This window comes from Panthera onca, chromosome C2 (assembly GCF_046562875.1).
Source record: "Panthera onca isolate mPanOnc1 chromosome C2, mPanOnc1 haplotype 2, whole genome shotgun sequence".
NCBI lineage: Eukaryota > Metazoa > Chordata > Mammalia > Carnivora > Felidae > Panthera > Panthera onca.
The window spans coordinates 124,542,297-124,562,591 of record NC_138347.1 but is presented as its reverse complement, the minus strand read 5'-3'; the positions used below and the strand labels follow the sequence as shown (position 1 = coordinate 124,562,591).

At 38.2% G+C, this 20,295-nt stretch overlaps 1 protein-coding gene and 1 pseudogene across 6 annotated transcripts in view; both read right to left on the bottom strand.

Annotated features, from left to right (window-relative positions):
- Positions 1 to 20,295, bottom strand: part of PIK3CB (phosphatidylinositol-4,5-bisphosphate 3-kinase catalytic subunit beta) — a 189,108-nt gene that overhangs the window by 157,506 nt on the left and 11,307 nt on the right. The window contains exon 1 of one of the 6 annotated variants that reach the window (XM_078432304.2): positions 4,682 to 4,903. The exons of the other annotated variants lie outside the window; for them this stretch is intronic. The gene's annotated coding sequence lies outside the window, so the exon portion shown is untranslated. Of the gene's footprint in view, positions 1 to 4,681; positions 4,904 to 20,295 lie in introns of those variants that run through there. 6 annotated transcript variants of the gene reach the window in all.
- LOC132675705 (U6 spliceosomal RNA) lies at positions 326 to 412 on the bottom strand (annotated as a pseudogene).

Below are 20,295 nucleotides of genomic sequence, written 5' to 3'. Positions count from 1 at the left end.
CATTCAGTCCCTGCTATGAAAGAAACAGCAACTCCAATAACACTTTCCCTTACTGATATCTATTAATATTCTAGGTTAATATAAAACAACTGAAAATATTATCTCAATCACTTCAAGAATGTTGCATAAAACTATGTTAAAAATGTGTCTATTAAAGGATAATAAATAGTTGATGAAGTGCTAAATTTTTATGACCTTTTGTTCATGTTTTGTTTTTAAGAAATGATATAATGACAAAAAACAAGGATATATAGTATCTTCTAAGAAGGTAGATAGGATTATAGGGATCAAGTATTCCTCCACATTGTCTTTTTTGTTTTTTGTTTTTAATATGGAACCCTTCACGAATTTGCGTGTCATCCTTGTGCAGGGGCCATGCTAATCTTGGTATATGTGCTGCTGAAGCAAGCACCACATTGTGTCTTAAACACTGACTTGTATGAGCTTTCCCACATGGGCTGTCCCAAGTGGCCTGATGAAAAGAAAGCAGAGAACAAAATAATCAACTATTCATATATAACCAAGAACTGTATGGCAGGTGCCTATAACCCAGAATGGGTTTCCAAATTTTATCAAATAATGGTAAAAACTAGGAACCAGAGAGAAAAACAAATTTTAAGGATGCCTGTTAAAAACTTCCTAGTTAACCATGAAACCGTCTTCAAATCCAGGAATTCAATAAAGCTTTCTGTTTTCTGTCAGAGGATGTTAAGGAACAGTAAACATAACTAGGAAATACATGGATGTATACTGAACCATGGATACACACATTTCTATTTATCTCTGTGTCAATCTAAAAAGACTAGTAATTTTATACTGATATCTCAAATTCCAATCTAACACATCGTTCAATCCATATTTACAATTCCCTTTTTAATTTTATTTTTTTAATGTTTATGCATTTTTTTGAGACAGCGTGAATGGGGGAAGGGCAGAGAGGAAAACACAGAATCCAAACCAACCTCCAGGCTCTGAACTGACAGCCCAGAGCCTGATGTGGGGCTCGAACCCACAAACCATGAGATCGTGACCTAAGCCGTTGTATGCTTAACCACCTGAGCCATCCAGGCACCCCTTTAATTTTTTTTTAATATTTATTTATTCTTGAGACAGAGAGACAGAGCACGAGCACGGGAGGGGCAGAGAGAAAGACACAGAATCGGATGCAGGGTCTAGGCTCTAAATTCTCAGTACAGAGCCTGATGAGGGTCTTGAACCCACAAAATGTGAGATCATGACCTGGGCCAAAGTCAGGCACTTAACCGACTGAGCCATCCAGGTGCCCCTACAATTCCCTTTACCACAGTGATAAATCTCTTTATCTTCAACATTTGGTAAACACATTCAATCCTAAAATATGTAAAGTAGTTACAGAATTCTTAATTCAAACCACTGTGAAAAACAATTCTACTGACAACAGTTCAGTATTTGTTTAGAGATTTTTTTCTTTTGAGCTTGTGGTGTATAGTCAAAATTCTGTGTAGTTAACTGGTTTAGTTTTTATTCTTTTTCCTTTTCAATGTGGTTGTTATTTACTAGAAATCCAGTTAGGTTCATTTGTTTGTGTCTTTATTTCACTTGGGCTGTTTTCTTTCCACCCAGATAGATTTTATGTATTTGTTTTTCATTATGTTAAACATTCATATAGTTCTAAAACTCAGACTTAACACAAAAAGATACTCTCACAAAAGCATCCCTCTCTCTATCCCTACTACTTCCATTGTCTTCCCCTTCATCCCTTCTACACCATTTCCACCCAAATCCTGTAAGAAACCAATCTCAGTAGTTTCTGGCTTATCCTTCTTGTATTTATTTTGGCACCTATGTGCAAATACATATTTATATTCCTGTTTCCTTCTTTTCTTACATAAAAGGCTAACACATTATAGTTATGCTTTTGCACTTTTTTCCATTAACAGTAGGCCCTGGAAATAACTTTGTATCAGTTCACAGGGCTCTTCCTCACTCTTCTTACAAGTGCACTGCACTCCACTGTGTGGATGTACCACTGTTTATGGGTATTTATATTGTTTTCAATATTTTCACAATGCAAAAATGTAAACTAATGACATCCTCCTGTTCTGCATCCACCATCTCAGACACAAACAGAAACAATCAAAAAAACTGGCTCTACCTCTAAAACACACCAAATTCAACACTTCCATTGTTCCCGACACAGTCCCTGTCTAAGTCCTCATCAATACTTCTTGGCTGTTTTGCTCCAACACCCTCCTAATCAGTCTCTCTGCCTCTACTCTAGCCTCTCTACAGTTCATCTGTGCCAAAGCAACCCAAAATGTACTTCATAGACCATGAATCAGGTAACTCCAATTCCTTGTTTAAAACCTTTCAAAAACATCCCATTGTAACCCTACCTGAGTTGCACCTATAACCTGCAGAGACCCTATATGATCTGATATCTGTCAACCTCTGACCTCAGCTTCCACTCTCTTCCTCATTCACTACTCTTTAATCACACTGGTTTGCTTTCTGTTCCTCCCATAATTTGTTCCTTACTTTGTGCTTTTATACTTGCTGTGCTTTCAGCTTCAAATGTTCTGCCCCTGGTTATCTGCGACCTTCTAACATTCATGTCTCAACCAAAAGTTACGTCTTCTAAGAGGCTTTCTGTGTACTGCCACAGTTAAGCTATAACCTGGGTCATTTTATACCACTTTATTACCTTCATAATTCTTGTTAGTGCTTATAATTCTCATTTATTATTTACATGTTTGTTTCTTCCACTGGAAAAGGAGGAAAGATAGATTTTCTTTAAGATTTTTTTAAGGTTTATTTGTTTATTTTGAGAGAGACAGAGAGAAATGACAGGGAGGGGGGTCGGAGGGGAGTCCCAAGCAGGCTCCACAGGGTCAGTGAAGAGGCCAACACGAGGCCCAAACTCACAAAACCCTGAGATCATGACCTGAGCCAAAATCAACAGTCATACACTTAACCCAGTGAGCCACCCAGGCACCCCTAAGATTTTATTTTTAAGTAATCTCCACACCCAAGGTGGGGCTCAAACTCATGACCCAGAGATCAAGAGTTGCACGCTCTACTGACTGAGCCAGGCAGACACCCAGGAAAGACAACTTTTAATCCATACAACTTTAACTTTGTTATTTTTTAAACTTTCTCTAAGTCTGAAATTATTTCAAATAATTCTCCATGGAATTGCCTATTCTGGACATTTTATATAAATGGAATCATTAAATACTTTTGTGAATGGTCTCTTTCGCTTAGCATTGTTTTCAAGGTTCATCCATGTTGGAGCATGTATAAACGTAACTGCACTCCTCTTTAAGGCTGAATACTACTCCACTGTATGGATGAACTACGTGTCATTACGCATTCATCAGCTGAAGGACATCTGGGTTGTTTCTACTTTTTGGCTATCGTGAATAATGCTGTTTTGAACATTCATGTACAAGTTTTTGTACGGGCATGTGTTTCAATTCTTTTGAGTATATACCCACAAGTAGAATTGCTGGGTCACACGGTAATTCTATATTTAACTTTTTGAGGAATTGACAACTATTTTTCCAAAGTGGCTGCACTGTTTCACAATCCAACCAGCAACGTATGAGGGTTCCAACTCTACATGTAATACTTGTTATTGTCCGTGTTTTCATTATAGCCACCCTAGTGGTGTAAAAAGTGGTATCTCTTACGTTTTGATTTGCATTTCCTTAATGACTAATGACATTGAGCAATTGCTCATGTGCTTATTAGCCATTTGAATAACCTCCTTGGAAAAATGTTTACTCAAACTTTTTGCCAACTTTTAAATTAGATTATTTAAGTTTGTATTACTGAATTGTAAAAGTGTTCTTTATGTATATTCCTTATCAGATATATCCTTTGCTACTATTTTCTCACTGGCCATCTATTTGAATGAGGATCTGAGTTTTCCTATCAACTTAACCACCTGGTTCAGAAGATCTCTATCACTATTAGCTAATAACCATAACTAGCATATTAAAAACAATTTATAAAAATGTTGTATCACTGACAATAGTCACTTGAAACCTACATTTTATAGGAAATATAAAACTGCATTCAGGTAGTACTAGGACTCAGAAGACGCAAATTACTAATATGTTGTCAATGCTAAGTGGTAGTGTCCAGAATACTTTTTCACTTTAACAATTCACACAAAATCAAAAACACAATCTTCTAAACTCCTTATATTTAAAAATGCACATAGTAAAACAGCTTTTTAGAGTACTTCACATGTAAGGATAGAAATGAGCACATTTTAGAAACTTCCTATTTAGGACTACAGGAGCAGGCAAAAACTTCTCAACCTGACAAACAAGACATTGAGTGATCCACCTCTTTCTACCTATCTTCTGCAACTCCCTCCCACTTTACATCCCAGCTGGAAATTATTTAAATACTTGTGACTGAGCCCTAGTATCACCTACTAGGGAAAATCCTTCCTTGACCACCTTGCTCCTAAGAACTAGTTTAAAATTTTCTATTCCAGTGGTTCTCAAACTTTTTGGTTGCAGGTCCCCTTCACACTCTTAAAAATTATCAAGAACTCAGGGGCACCAGGCCGGCTCAGTAGGAGGAGCATGTGACTCTTGATCTCAGGGTTGTAAGTTCAAGCCCCTCATTGGGTGTAGAGGTTAGTTAAAAAAAATAAAATCTTAAAAATAATATTATTGAGGGGCACCTGGGTGGCTCAGTGGGTTGAGTATTTGATCTCGGCTCAGGTCATGATCCAACAGTTCATGAGTTCGAGCCCACATCGGGCTCTGTGCTGACAGCTCAGACCTTGGAACCTGCTTGGGATTCTATGTCTCCCTCTCTCTCTGCTCTCCTCTAATAACGTTCTGTCAAAAATAAATAAATATTTAAAAAAATTTTTTTTAATTATCAAGGACTCAAAAGCTCTTATTTAAGTTATATCAATATTTGCTGAATATGAAGTTAAAAACAAGGATTTTAAAATATTTACCATGTAAAAATTAATAGATCTATGAAATGTTTATTTAAAACATTTTAAACATATTTTAACTTTAAAAACCATAATTTTCAAAACAAAACTTTTAGTGAAAAGAGTAATACTGCTTTATATTTCTGCAAATCTACTTAAATGCCTGGCTTAACAGAAGACAGCTAGATTCTCTTCTCTGCTTCTGTATCCAATGTACTGGCATATCACAAATTATATTGCCTCTGGAAAACTCCATCATATATTTGTAAGCAAATGACATCAAAAAAGCAAATAATGTCTTAAGTTATGAAAACAGATTTGACCTCACAGATCCTTATGAGCTCAGGGATCACTAGGGCCCCCATATTGTGAGAACCACTGCTCCATTCTGGGCTCCCACAATACTCTGGATTGGCTCTATCACTTGCACTCACCACACAACATCAGAATTATCTGTTCATTTGTCTTTCTTAAAGTTCCTTAAAGCCATGAATGTCAAAGCCTTCGACTTTGCATCCCCAAGTGCCTCATACAGCATATACCATATATCCTCTCAATAAACACTCCACAAATAAGTATTACTATATAGGAAATATATAGTAAACAAGAAAACAGTCATACACCTTAATATCAAAAGGTATATGTGAATAAAGCAGATTTTTCCATGGCCAGTTCTTTAGCTAACAGAAATGCACAAAAGAAAATCTTGCATTTATAACAATTCCAGAAGTTAGAATAAAGGATACCATTCAGACTTGGTCTGACCACACTAGATTAGACCTTTTCAAAGTTCAGCCCTGAGGGAACAAGGAAAGCAGATCCTAAAAAGTATCTTAGACTGTAAACAAACACCCACTGCTCCAGTCTTCTGACTAAATAAAAGTATCCACCTCTGTAACAAGACAATTTACCCACTGTTTAAAAAAAATGGGTGGGGAGGAGTGTTGGTGTTAAGGTAGGGAGAGTGCCAGTGACTGATGACTAAGACTCAAACAGGTATTCCCAGCTCATGAATTTCCTGAAATTTTGTCAATCAAATTAGAATGTGAAAAAATGTATTTTCCTGTCTTTATTTGCATTGATTTTCAAATCAATGCCACCTTGCATTTTTATAAATGAACATCATCCTCCCAGAGCGACTGGGTGGCTCAGTCAGTTGATCGGCCAAGTGACTCTTGATTTCGGCTCAGGTCATGATCCCAGGGTCATTGGATCAAGCCCTGTGTTGAGCTCCATGCTGAACGTGGAGTCTGCTTAAGGTTCTCTCTCTCTGTCTGTCTGTCTCTCTCTCTCTCCCTCTCCCTCTCCCTCTCCCACTCTCCTTCTGCCCCTCTCCCTGGCTCGAACTCTCTCTCACTCTCTAAAATAATAAATAATAATAAATATCATCCTCCCAATCAAATTAAATACCAACATCATAACATTATTGAAGATAGGACACATATGTGCATCTCTCACTTACACCTAGCCCAGTACCTTGATGCTCAACCAATATGTTTAGGTTTGTCCATTAATTGGATATATGAAGAAGTACTTGCACCAAGGAAAAAGAGATCCCTTTCCAGTAAGACTTAGGATGGGTTGGGATGGGATGTCACACTAACCAAGATGAAGAGAAAAGCTCTTTGAACAATTCTCAGGAGTGATGGGGAAATTCAATGCAGAGCTAAAAGAGCCTGGGGCTCTAGGGGAGCAGCCTGCACACCCTAGAGAAACGGCCTCCTTCCCTAGGTCTGTATTCTAAACTGTAAAATGAAGTTCTAAAATGCAGCTGGCCTCCTTCCCTAGGTCTGTACTCTACACTGTAAAATAAGCTCTAAAATGCAGAGGCTCTTGGCCACCCTTTTCAGGAAGTCTTGGTAGCTTGCATGCCCAAGAAAGCCCCAACCCTTAGCAGAACAAATCTGACATTCCAAAGGTCTGAATTTTGACTGGAGTCAGCTCACTAGTATTCCATATATTGGCAAAGCACTCATTTACTGTTAAATCACTTACAACAAACAGATTAGAAATGTTACTACTTTTTCTAGATAAGGAAATAGGAACACAAGTAACCTGACAAATTATTTGACCTCTTCTGGAGAAAAAGCCATGTGAGTATTTTAGAAAATAACAGTCATCAAAATAATTTCCTAGCTCCTATTATAAAATTTAATGAAAGCAGAACTCTTATTAAACTTTTAGTAGTTAAAATCACAGAATATTTTTGCATTAGCAACACACCGTAAATACAGAACCAGTACAAAGACATTCACTTTGGCATAACCTTAGAACACTGTTTATAGAACCGTAATATCATGGTTTAGAAAATAAGTGTTTCTTCCAGTTTTCTTGTCACAGGAAACTAATATCCATTATGTTCACTAAAATTTCACTATATTCTAAATTTTATTTATTTTTATATTACCTAATCAAAAAGCCTTCTATGGCCTTTAAGTGGATATAACATTATTCTCATTTGATAATCTCATCAACTATTTTTTTTTTTTAATTTTTTTAACGTTTATTTATTTTTGAGACAGAGAGAGACAGAGCATGAATGGGGGAAGGTCAGACAGAGGGAGACACAGAATCCGAAACAGGCTCCAGGCTCTGAGCTGTCAGCACAGAGCCTGACGCGGGGCTCGAACTCACGGACCGTGAGATTATGACCTGAGCTGAAGTCGGACGCTTAACCGACTGAGCCACCCAGGCGCCCCTCTCATCAGCTATTAAGAATAGCTCTACAATGGGGCGCCTGGGTGGCTCAGTCGGTTAAGCGTCTGACTTCGGCTCAGGTCATATCTCGCGGTCCGTGAGTTCGAGCCCCACATCAGGCTCTGGGCTGACAGCACATTCTGTTGTCTCCCACTCTCTCTGGCCCTTCCCCTCTCAAGCTCGCTCTCTCTCTCTCTCTCTCTCTCTGTCTCTCTCTCTGAAAATAAACGTTAAAAAAAAAAATTAAAAAAAAAAAAAAAAAAGAATAGCTCTACAAGAGGTGCCCGGGTGGCTCAGTTAAGCATCTGACTCTTGATATTAGTTCAGGTCATGCCGTCACGGTCATGAGACCAAGCCCCTCGTCTGGCTTGGCACTGAGCATGAAACCTGTTTGGGATTCTCTCTCCCTCTCTATCTGCCTCTCCGCCACTTGTGCATGTGTGCACCAGCTCTCTGTCTCTCAAAATAAATAAACATTAAAAAAAAAACAAACCCCAGCTCTACAAAATAAGCTGTAATCTGGTCATTAAATGCAAGATACACAATTCCTTAGGAATTCTTTTTCTTTCCTAGGTATACTGAGAGTAGCCTTTAACAAACTCATTAAGAATAAAAAATCAGGGGCGCCTGGGTGTCTCAGTTGGTTAAGCATCCAACTCTTGGTTTCAGCTCAGGTCATGATCCCACAGTTTGTGAGTTTGAGACCTGTGTCAGACTCTGCTCTGACAGTACAGAGCCTGCTTGGGACTTTCTCTTCCCCACCCCCCTCTCTGCTCCTCCCCTGCTCCTGCTGCTCACTCTAAATAAATAAATAAATAAATAAATAAATAAATAAATAAACTTTAAAAAAAAAAGGAATAGGGGCGCCTGGGTGGCGCAGTCGGTTAAGCGTCCGACTTCAGCCAGGTCACGATCTCGCGGTCCGTGAGTTCGAGCCCCGCGTCAGGCTCTGGGCTGATGGCTCAGAGCCTGGAGCCTGTTTCCGATTCTGTGTCTCCCTCTCTCTCTGCCCCTCCCCCGTTCATGCTCTGTCTCTCTCTGTCCCAAAAATAAATAAAAAACGTTGAAAAAAAAAATTTAAAAAAAAAAAAAAAGGAATAAAAAAGTCAGCATTAGAAAATCCACTTCCCATTTTAAAAGGATTTGTCCTTCCCCTTACGAAAAGTATCAGAATTTCCTTAATTATATCAGCAGAGCAACAGGTTTTATATAGACTAAGAGAAAGATGGGTTAACATACTATCATAAACACATCAGTGCTTTGTTTATAAAATCTTAAGTGGTTTTTCAGACTTGAAAAGAAACATTACGGAGGACCACCAGTATATTCATCCAGCCACATGATAACTAAACATGCTCAGCAGACAGAGGAACCCCAGGAATGACTACATTGGCATCATCCTATTTGGTCAAGGCTGGGACTGAAGACAGAAAGCTCTGAATCTCAGGGTATCTGGCACCTATTTATTCAAAATTATTCTGGAGTTGGGGCGCCTGGGTGGCGCAGTCGGTTAAGCGTCCGACTTCAGCCAGGTCACGATCTCGCGGTCCGTGAGTTCGAGCCCCGCGTCAGGCTCCGGGCTGATGGCTCGGAGCCTGGAGCCTGTTTCCGATTCTGTGTCTCCCTCTCTCTCTGCCCCTCCCCCGTTCATGCTCTGTCTCTCTCTGTCCCAAAAATAAATAAAAAACGTTGAAAAAAAAAAAAAAATTCAAAATTATTCTGGAGTAAGTTAGACTTGAAAAGAGACCAATAGGAGATAAAGAGCTAGAAAGACCAACAGAAAAATAAGCTAACATTTACGTAGTGAGAGGATGGGCAATTTCTGGAGTTACACAGGAAAACAAGTAGACTGGCCAGTGGTGATGCTGCCCATGGCTGGATGTTGAAAAACACGATCATCAAAATACAAGAAACTGGGACATTACAGGGATCCCTATGCAGGGGAAAAGAGGCTTACTTTTTACAATAAATTTTTGTACTTTTAAGCTTTATACTATATGCAATCATTCCATGGCTCCTATAGCTCTTTGTGGAAGTGCCCACAAACACATAAATTATATCCATACACATAGATTTGTTAATCACTACTCTGAATTTGAGCCATTTATTACAGTATGTCAATTTGCCTTGTTTCTTTCAATGGTCATAATCCAGATCTTAGATCATATAGAATCTGAACGAAATGTTTCAGAATAAAATCTAAATGTTATTTATTCATTACAGGATTGCTTGTAATGTCTAAAAACTGTAAACCTAAAAGTCTACCAATAGGGAGCTGGTTAGGTACATAATGGTATATCCACGGAAGAGAATGCTACGCATGCAACTATTAAAAAAACAAAGTCTCTAAATGGGGGAAAAAAAACAGCAACACTCAGAACAATGTTTGGAGTACACTATCATTTTTATTTTTTAAAAAAGTTAGGATATATATAAAAACATATGTATTTGCTTATATAAGCACTCAGGAAAAATGCGTTTGTAACCACTGGCTGCCTCAAGTAATGAAAATTGGGTGGCTGGACAACAGATAGAAGGGAGACTTTTCAGGGTGGCTCAGTCGGTTGAGCTTCTGACTCTTACTTCCAGCTGGGTCATGACCTCATGGTTCATGGGTTTGACCCCACATCCAGCTCTGCGCTGACAGCATGGAAGCCTGCTTGACACTTCTCCCTCTCTCTCTGTCCTTCCCTCACACATGCATGTGCCTTCTAGCTCTCTCTCTCACTTTCTCTCAAAATTAATAAACTTAAAAAAAAAGACTTTTCACTGTATGCTTTGTTTCCTTTTGAATTTTGAATCATAGAAGTGTATTACCTATTCAATAATCAATAATTAAAAAATTAAAACTAAACCCAGCATCTTGAGGCATCTAATTCCTGTACTTACCTCACTTGCTAGCATTTTCAATCCCCTCCTACCAACCAGATCTTTCCCTCTGACTCCAGAAACATACATACCTCACTTGTCCCTCTTTCCCTTCTTCCCATCCTTTTCCTTTTCCTTCCTTAACAGCCAACATCATCTCCATTAGTCTCTCCCTACTAGCTCCCTTAATGCCTGTAGTCTAGATTTTGTCCCATCCCTCCACTGAGAAAGTTTCACCATCAAGTCCTTCAAGACCAAATTCAAGTCTGGTTTCCAGGATGTCTTCTTTTACCAGTCCAGCTCACATTGACCTTGGTCTCCTCAGAATCTTAAGGATTTTTAAAACACAATTTAGCATTATACTGTAGGTTGTCTTACAGTGCTGGTTATTTTATTATGTCTTGTACCCTAAATCAAATTAAGGGCTGGGAAAAAATGGATTTATAAATACCATGACATGGTATTTCAATTGACTTTATTAGAACTCTTTATTCATCCTCTTCGTGGGGTGACTACAATGTACAGAACAATGTACAATATTTAGAGTACACACTTTTAAAAAAAAAATTTTTTTTTTTGAAAGAGAGGGAGAGCATGAATGGGGGAAAGACAAGAGAGACAGGGAAACAGAGAATCCCAATCAGGCTCCATGCTGTCAGTGCAGAGCCCAATAGGGCTCGATCTCACAAAATGTGAGATCATGACCTGAGTTAAAATCAAGAGTCAAGACACTTAACCGACTGAGCTACCCAGGCAGCCCTAGGATATGAATTTTTAGCCATTGCTTGCCTCAGGGAATGAAAGTGGATGGCTGGGGAATGGGTGGAAAGGTAAGTATTTCTCTAGGTTCAATGTTCCTAAGGCCTAAGGCTTTCTTCAGTTTAATTCAAACATTATCAAGTGCCTACTGTATGCCAGGCACTGTGCTAAGTATTTTAGTGGTGGATGCAGGGTGAAACTAAATTGTAAAAGACATTACAAGAGATGGTTCTCCACCCTAAGGGGTAAATAATTAGCTATGGGAATTTCAAAAGAATGGGGTGAAAGCTAAGACAAAGGTATAGGATATAAAAGTGGGGCTCTTAGTGCAACCTAGAGGGTTTTGGGGGAAAAGTACACCTGAGATGAAAATGAATAAGAGCAAAGTTTGGAGGTAAAAGGGAGCAGAAAGCTTTCTCAATGTGGATGGATGCTACACTAACAGCTCTGTATGAATTAACACATGATGAGGTATTATCCCATTTATCCCATTTTACAGATGAGGAAACGGAGGCATACAGAGGACAGATAACTTGCCCAAGATAACATGCTAATAAAGATGATTTCAGGGGGCACCTAGGTGGCTCAGTTAGTGGAATGTCCAACTCTTGATCTGGCTCAGGTCATGATCCCAAGGGCGTGGGACTGAGCCCCACATCAGGCTCCAGGTTGAGCATGGAGCCTGCTTGAGATTCTTTCTTCCACCGCCCCTTCTGCTCCTCTCCCCAACTTGTGCTCTCAAAAAAAAAAAAAAAAAAAAGTCAAGCTTTCTTTAAAAAACAAAAACAAAAACGGGGCGCCTGGGTGGCTCAGTCAGTTGAGCCTCTGACTTGGGCTCAGGTCACAATCTCACCGTTGTGGGGTTCAAGCCCCGCGTCAGGCTCTGTGCTGACAGCTCAGAGCCTGAAGCCTGCTTTGGATTCTGTCTCTCTCTCTCTCTGCCCCTCCCCTGCTGGTGCTCTGTCTCTCTCTCTTTCAAAAATAAATAAACATTAAAAATTTTTAAAAAACAAAAAAACCAACTATGAACTCAGTCTGGTCCCAAGACAGTAACAGAAAGGTTGAGTCTTGGGTTTCAGTACTGCCTTGGGAAGACCAGGGCTATTTCACTCCTATCCTTATTCCTCTCTCCCTTTTTTTCCTCCAATCATTCTTCTAGCTTTTCCCAGATTATCTCCTGTTCATCTTCCTTCCCTGACTCTATCAGCATCATAGCCTTTCTCTTTCTCTGTCTCCACACATATCCTGCACAAACTGTATCATACCTGGCCACTATAAAACTAGACAAAACTGTAGCAGAAAGATTATAGATAAAATTTAAATGTCCATTCATACACAAATAGAGAAAAATATTGACAACAAAATAATTAGAAGCCATGGAAAGGAATAAAACAGTTCAATACCTAAAAACTATCAAATATATTGGTAACTGACAAACAAAAGACACAAAGAACAATGAGTATGCTATACTACTTTTTGTGAGGGTGGACGGTTTGGGGGTATATATATATTAATAAATGTAATAGATTCTAGTAAGCTGGCGGCTTAATTCAAATCTCATGCTGGGGCAACTTACAAGTACAACTCATAACTTACAAAGTATTTGAGCCAAAATATATAGGAAGTAAAAAGTCACGGGCATACTTACTAGAAGACAAACCAAGCACACTAACACAAAAAACTATTAAATAACATCATAAGTCAAGATCAGAACTCATATTTAGTGATTCACTTTGATCAGAGGGTAAAATCTTAAGGGCCCTGACTTTGTGGCTTCCTATTACCCATTGCCTCCAGCCTGCACACAGCCATCCAGCCATCTCTATCCTGAAATTCTCTTGGTGAAATCTGAAATGCTCCCAACGGTCTAAAATGTAATCCCTATGGGAGCACCTGGCTGATCAGTCAGGGGAACATGCGACTCGTAATCTTGCGGTTATGAGTTCAAGTCCCAAACTGGGTGCAGAGATTACTTAAAAATAAAATTTTAAATTAATTAAAAAAAAAAAAAAAAAAAAAAAAAAAAAAAAAAAAAAAGCAATCCCTCTGCCTGGCAGTCAAGTGTAAACAATGAATTACCAAGGTCAAGTTCTAGCTCCAGCTCATTCATGATTTGTCTCACCTTGGGAAAATTCCCTCAATTTCCATTTTCTTATTTGTAAAGCAGGATGATTAAGCTATATGATCTTTAAGTCCATTTCAGCTATAAATTGCACTTGACTGAGTCACTCATACCTCGAAACTCCTCAGCTTTTGCTCTAATCAAACAACTCTCCAAGCTTCCTCCTACAAGGTCCCACATGGCCCTTGCCTCCCTGTTGGACTCATCCTACACATCTGTCCCCCTCACTCTCTCTTCTAAAGTTATATACAGTCTCCTTTCAATTACTCCAAGATGCCAGCCTCCCTCCCACTGGAGTCTTCCCATGCACTGCACCACCATATCCCATCTATTCTAGGGGTGCTCAGTCATGTCAGACCCAATGCTCCCTTTTGTAAAATAACAAATATTTCATAACATCCTCTTACCACACTGCAATAAAATTTATAGATAATACAAAGGAAACATAATTTTAAGTAATTACATATATATCTTTTAACATAGCATACTGCCTTATAAAGGAGAAATAGGGGCGCCTGGGTGGCTCAGTCGGTTAAGCGACCGACTTCAGCTCAGGTCATGATCTCGCGGTCCTTGAGTTCGAGCCCCGCATCGGGCTCTGTGCTGACAGCTCAGAGCCTGGAGCCTGTTTCAGATTCTGTGTCTCTCTCTCTCTGACCCTCCCCTGTTCATGCTCTGTCTCTCCCTGTCTCAAAAATAAATAAAACGTTAAAAAAAATTTTTTAAATAAAAAAATAAAGGAGAAATAAAAAGAATATAATTTAGTACAAAACAATACATATGCTAGGGGCACCTGAATGGCTCAGTTCGTTAAGCATCGGGCTCTTGATTTTGGCTCAGGTCTTGAGCTCATGGTTCTTGTGAGTTCGAGCCCGGCAATGGGATCCACACAGTCAGCATGTGGAGCCTACTTGGTATTCTCTTTCTCCCTCTCTCTCTGCCCCTCCCCTGCTCGCTCACATGCCCTCATGCGCAAAAGTAAATAAACTTTAAAAAATACATTTACATATATGTGGACACACACAAATACCAAATACCCTGGTATAATTATATTAGAAGAGAACGGAGCAGCATAATACTATGTTTTTCATCACAAACTTTGTGGGGACTATTTGACCATTCAAATAGTTGTGACTATTTGACCATCCAAAATGTACATATGAAAGTATAATCCTGATTTATAAAAACAACAAAAAACTCAGAATCAAGAAACCTGAGTGCCAATAACAGCTCTGCCAGTAATAAGCCTAAAATCACTCCTAAGTCTTTCCCCAACCCCCAAATTTTTATTTAAGTGATCTCTATACCCAGTGTGGGGCTGGAACTCAGGACCTCGAGATCAAGAGTCACGTGTTCTTCTGACTGATCCGGCCAGGCACTCCCCACCCCCCACCTTTTTTTTTTTTAATTTTTTAATGTCACTTCAACTATACAGCCTTGGATAAAGTTCCAGGCTGGAAGAAGAGTGCACACATGGCTGGCACAGTCACTGGGTGGTGATCAAGCAGGTGTAACTCCAAGCTTACTTCAACCAGAACAGCAGCTCAGCTAGGATTTGTTTATATACTGCAACTAGCATCTGTTTATATAAGGATTCTGTGTTACTCCTCGTATGATAAAAGGGACTATGGCAGTTTCTTATAAAACTAAACATGTAATTACCCGACAACTCAGTAATTGCACTCTTTGGCATTTATCACAGAAAAGGGAAATATTTTGTTCACACAAAAAAATAAATGTTCATACTTGCTTTATTTATAACAGCCCAAAACCGAAAACAATCCAAATCCAATCTAAACAATCCAAAAAAAGAAGCCAATTGGAGACAAAAAACAAAACACTTCAGGAACGAACCTCTTTCTAAAAGACAACACATGAGAGTTAAATGTCTGTTTAAGCCTCATAGGTTAACTAAGAAACCATTCTTCAAAATACACACACGGCAAAATACCTGAGATTACAGTAAAGCAACTCAAGGTGTTCTGTGAAACTCTGTGGGAAACTAGTCTGGACTGGGTTTCAGGATAGAAGTGCTCTGAATATGACACTATCTCTTCTCCAACACTCCAATTCTACAGCTAATTACCTTTGTCCTTAATTTAGGTTCAAGTGTAGATAGTATACACAGTATTAGCTCAAAGGAATATAAGACACAATAGGGGACTGAGAAAAAACATGAAAAGTAAAATCTAAGTGTAATTTCCAAATTTTGCTTCATTTATCCCATAGTTTCAAGCCCCTTTTAAAATTCTTGCCAAGGACATTAATAGGTAACTTTTTTTTTTAATGTATGTTTGTTTGTTTATTTATTTTGAGAGAGAGAGAGAAAGAGCACATGCACGTACGCACATGTCAGTGAGGGAGGGGCAAAGAGAGAGAGGGAGAGAGAATCCCAAGCAGGCGCCACACTGTCAGAGCAGAGTCTGACACAGAACTCTGTCTCACAAACTGTGAGATCATGACCTGAGCCAAAATCAAGAGTCGGACGTTTAACTAACTGAGCCACCCAGGTACCACTAAACTCACTTTAAAATTTACATCATTTCCCTCTCTCTAACAATACTTTTACAGTTTAATGAATATGTAGCAAAATGTTAACAAGCAGATGATATACAGAAAGAAAACCTAGGGCATGAATAATCTCCTGATTAACAACCATAATACTTAGCAAATCACATTTATTAATGAAATTTAAAAAGAAAATAGAATTATTCAGCAAAAAGAAAGTACTGATATATGTTACAGTATGGATGAACCTTAAAAATATTATGCCAACTACAAGAAGCCAATCACAGAAGACTGCGTAATAGGCAAATCTACAGAGATAAAGTAGATTAGCCATTGCTTAGAGATGGGGCATGGATGGGATTGAACAATGATAGCTAAAAGATTTCTTCTCACACTGATAAAAAAATGTTCTAAAATTGATTTTTGTATGTATTGGAATATACTAAAAACTACTGAATTATACACTTTCAATGGATGAACTGTATGGTATGCAATTACATATACACACATACACACACGCACACATATATATGTATAATCAATAAACCTATTGTCAAAAAAAATTAAGAAAAACTCTCACCACTGTACAAAAAAATGTTTATTTTCAGCCAGGGTGTATGCACACACACAGGCATGTACTCAAGTGGGAGAAAGTAAGAGAGAGAGGAAAGGAGAGAAAGAGAGAGGGAGGGAGACGGAGGGAGAGGGAGGGAGAGGGTGAGAGAGGGAAAGAGGGAGGGAGACAGAGGGAGAGAATCCCAAGCTGACTCCATGCTGTCAATGTAGAACCCAACATGGGGCTCAACCCCATGAACCATGAGATCATGATCTGAGCCAAAACCAAGAGTCAGACACCTAACTGACTGAGCCACCTAGGCACCCCTCGCCACTTTTAATCAACATTGTACTGAATGAACTTCTAGCAACCACAATCAGACAAGAAAAAAGAAATAAAAGGCATCCAAATTGGGAAGGAAGAAGTAAAACTGTCATTATTTGCAGATTACATGATAGGATATTTAGAAAACCCTAAAGACTTCACCAAAAAAAACTATTAGAACTGATAAATTCAGTGAAGTTGCAAGACACAAATCAAGATATAAAAATCTGCTGCATTTCTATACACTACCAACGAAATAGAAGAAGAAAAACTCAGGAAACAATCCCATTTACAAGTGCATCAAAAAGAATAAAATAACTAGGAATAAGAATCACTAAATTCTACTCCTGAAACCAATACTACACTATTAAGTTAACCAACTGGAATTTAAATAAATAAATAGGAATAAATTTAACCAAAGAGGTGAAAGAACTGTATTCTAAAAACTATAAGACACTGAGAAAAAAATTCAAAGTTGACACAAATAAATGGAAAGATACACCTGCTCAAAGACTGGAAAAAATATTGTTAAAATGTCCATACTACCCACAGCACTCTACAGATTCAACACAATCCCAATCAAAATACCAATAGTACTTTTTGAAGAACTCTAGCGAATAATCCTAACATTTATAAAGTAAAACAAAAACCCAAATAGCAAAGACAATCTTGACAAAGAACAAAGCTGGAGGTATCACAATCCCAGTTTTCAAGCTATACTACAAAGTTACAGTAATCAAAACAGCATGGTACTGGCACAAAAACAGACATATATACATCAATGGAATAAAACAGAAAGCCAGAAATAAACCCATACTTACATGCTCAATTAATTAATCTACATCAAAGAAGGCAAAATATACAATGGGGAAAAGACAGTCTCTTCAATGAATGGTGCTGGGAAAAGTGGACAGCTACATGCAAAAGAATGAAACCAAACCACTTTCTTACACCTTACACAAAAAATAAACTCAAAATGGATTAAGGAGCTAAATGTGTGACCTGAAACCATAAAACTAAACTTAAATAGTAATCTCTTGGACATCAACCTTGGCAATATTTTTCTGGATCTGTCTCCCCAGGCAAGGAAAACAAAAGCAAAAATAAACCACTGGGACTACATCAAACTAAAAAGCTTTTGCACAGCAAAAGAAACCATCAACAAAACAAAAAGGGCAACCTAAAGAATGGGAGAAGATACCTGCAAATGATATATCTGATAAGGGGTTAATAGCCAAAATATATAAAGAACATGGGGCTCCTGACTGGCTCAGTCAGTGAAGCATGTGACTCTTGATCTTGGGTCATGAGTTCAAGCCCCACGTTGGGTGTAGAGCTTACTTAAAAAATTTTCTGAAAACTAAAAATTTAAAAATATGTATATAAAAAGAACTTTTACAACTCAACACCAAAAAACAATCTGATTAAAGAATGGGCAGAGAGAGGTAGTTGGCTGACTCAATTGGTAGAGCATGTGACTCTTAATCTTGGGGTTGTGAGTTCAAGTTCCACTTTTTAGGTGTAGAGATTACTTAAATCTTGGGGTGCCTGGGTAGCTCAGTTGGTTAAGTGTCCAACTTCAGCTCAGGTCATGATCTTGAGGCTAATGAGTTCGAGCCCCACATCAGGCTCTTTGCTGACAGCTCAGAGCCTGAAGCCTGCTTCAGATTCTGTGTCTCCCTGTCTCTCTGCCCCTCCCCCACTCACACTCTATCTCTCTGTAAAAAATAAAAAATAAGTCTTAAAAAAATAAAAATAAATAAAATCTTAAATGTTCAGTTAATAAATAAAATTTTCTAAAAATTGGGCAGAGAACCTGAATAGACATGCTTCCAAAGACATACAGACAGCCAACAGACATTATGAAAAGATGCTCAACATCACTAATCATCTGGAAATGCAAATCAAAACCACAATCTCACTAATCAGAGTGGCTACTATCAAAAACATAAAAAATAGTAAGTGTTGGTAATGATGTGAAGAAAAGGGAACCCTCGTGCACTGTCAGTGGGAATGTAAATTAGTACAGCCACTGCGGAAAACACTATGGAGGGTCCTCCAAAGACTAAAAATAGAAATACCATACAATCCAGTAATTCCACTTCTGAGTATTTACCCAAAGAAAACAAAACTGCTATATGCACCCCATATTTACTACAGCATTATTTATAATAGCAAAGGTATGGAAGCAACCTAAATGCCCACTGATATAGATGAATGGATAAAGATATAGTATATATACAAAATGGAAGATTACTCAACCATTAAAAAGAATGAAATTTTGCCATTCATGACAATATGGATTGACCTAGAGGTTGTTATGTTAAGTGAAATAAGTCAGAGGAAGACAAATACCGTATGGTTTCATTTATATGTGAAGTGTAAAAAACAAAACAACAACAAAAGAAAGAGCAACAGACTCCTCATACATACACAGAACTAGGGATTGCCAGAGGGTAGAGGTTGGGGGATAGGTGAGATAGGTAAAGGGGATTGGCAAAATAGGTTAAGGAAGTTGATACAAACCTCCAGTTATAAAAAAAAAAAAAAAAAGTCACAGGATGAAAAGAACAGCATAGGGAATACAGTCATTAATACTGTAATAGCTCTATACCTGGAGCTAGTACGATACTATATGATAACCACACTGGAGTTAAAATTAATATTGTAATAACTATGTACAGTGTTATATGGTAACTACACTTATCTTGGTGAGCATTTCGTAATGTATATAATTGTTAAATTACTATGTTGTACACACGAAACTAATATAGTATGTCCAATTGTACTTAATTAAAATTAAATAAATTTAGAGGGGGACCTGGCTGGCTCAGTTGGAAGAGCATGCAACACTTGATCTAGGGGTCATGAGTTCAAGCCCCACACTGAGTGTAGAGATTACATTAAAAAATGACATCTTTGGGGGCGCCTGGGTGGCTCAGTCAGTTGAGCATCCGACTTCGGTCCAGGTCATGATCTCACAGCTTGTGAGTTCAAGCCCCATGTCGGGCTCTGTGCTGACAGCTCAGAGCCTGGAGCCTGCTTTGGATTCTGTGTCTCCCTCTGTCTCTGCCCCTAACCCACTCACATCTTGTCTCTGTCTCTCTCAAAAAAAGTAAATAAACATTAAAAAAAAAAAAATTTAAAAAAAAAAAATGACATCCTTAAAAAAATAAATAACAAAATTAAATGAGAACAGATAAAATGTTTATATAGAAAAAAGTAAAGAACTTTTTCATACACACCTAATGGCTGAGACACCGAATAAAAACCAAACAAGTCCACTGAGTACAGAAATAGATGAAAGGAAAATGATTGATTTTAGAATACTTCTATGCAGATCGCTAAAGAGCTATGCACACTGTGTAGATTAGGACTATCTACCATTCACGATGCAATATACATTAGTTTCCCTTTCCCTATATAATTCCAACCTCTGCAATTTATATAATTTAAAAAAAGGAAATTAAAAAAATAATAATAATAAAATAAAAAAAGAGGAAATGTGATATTCAA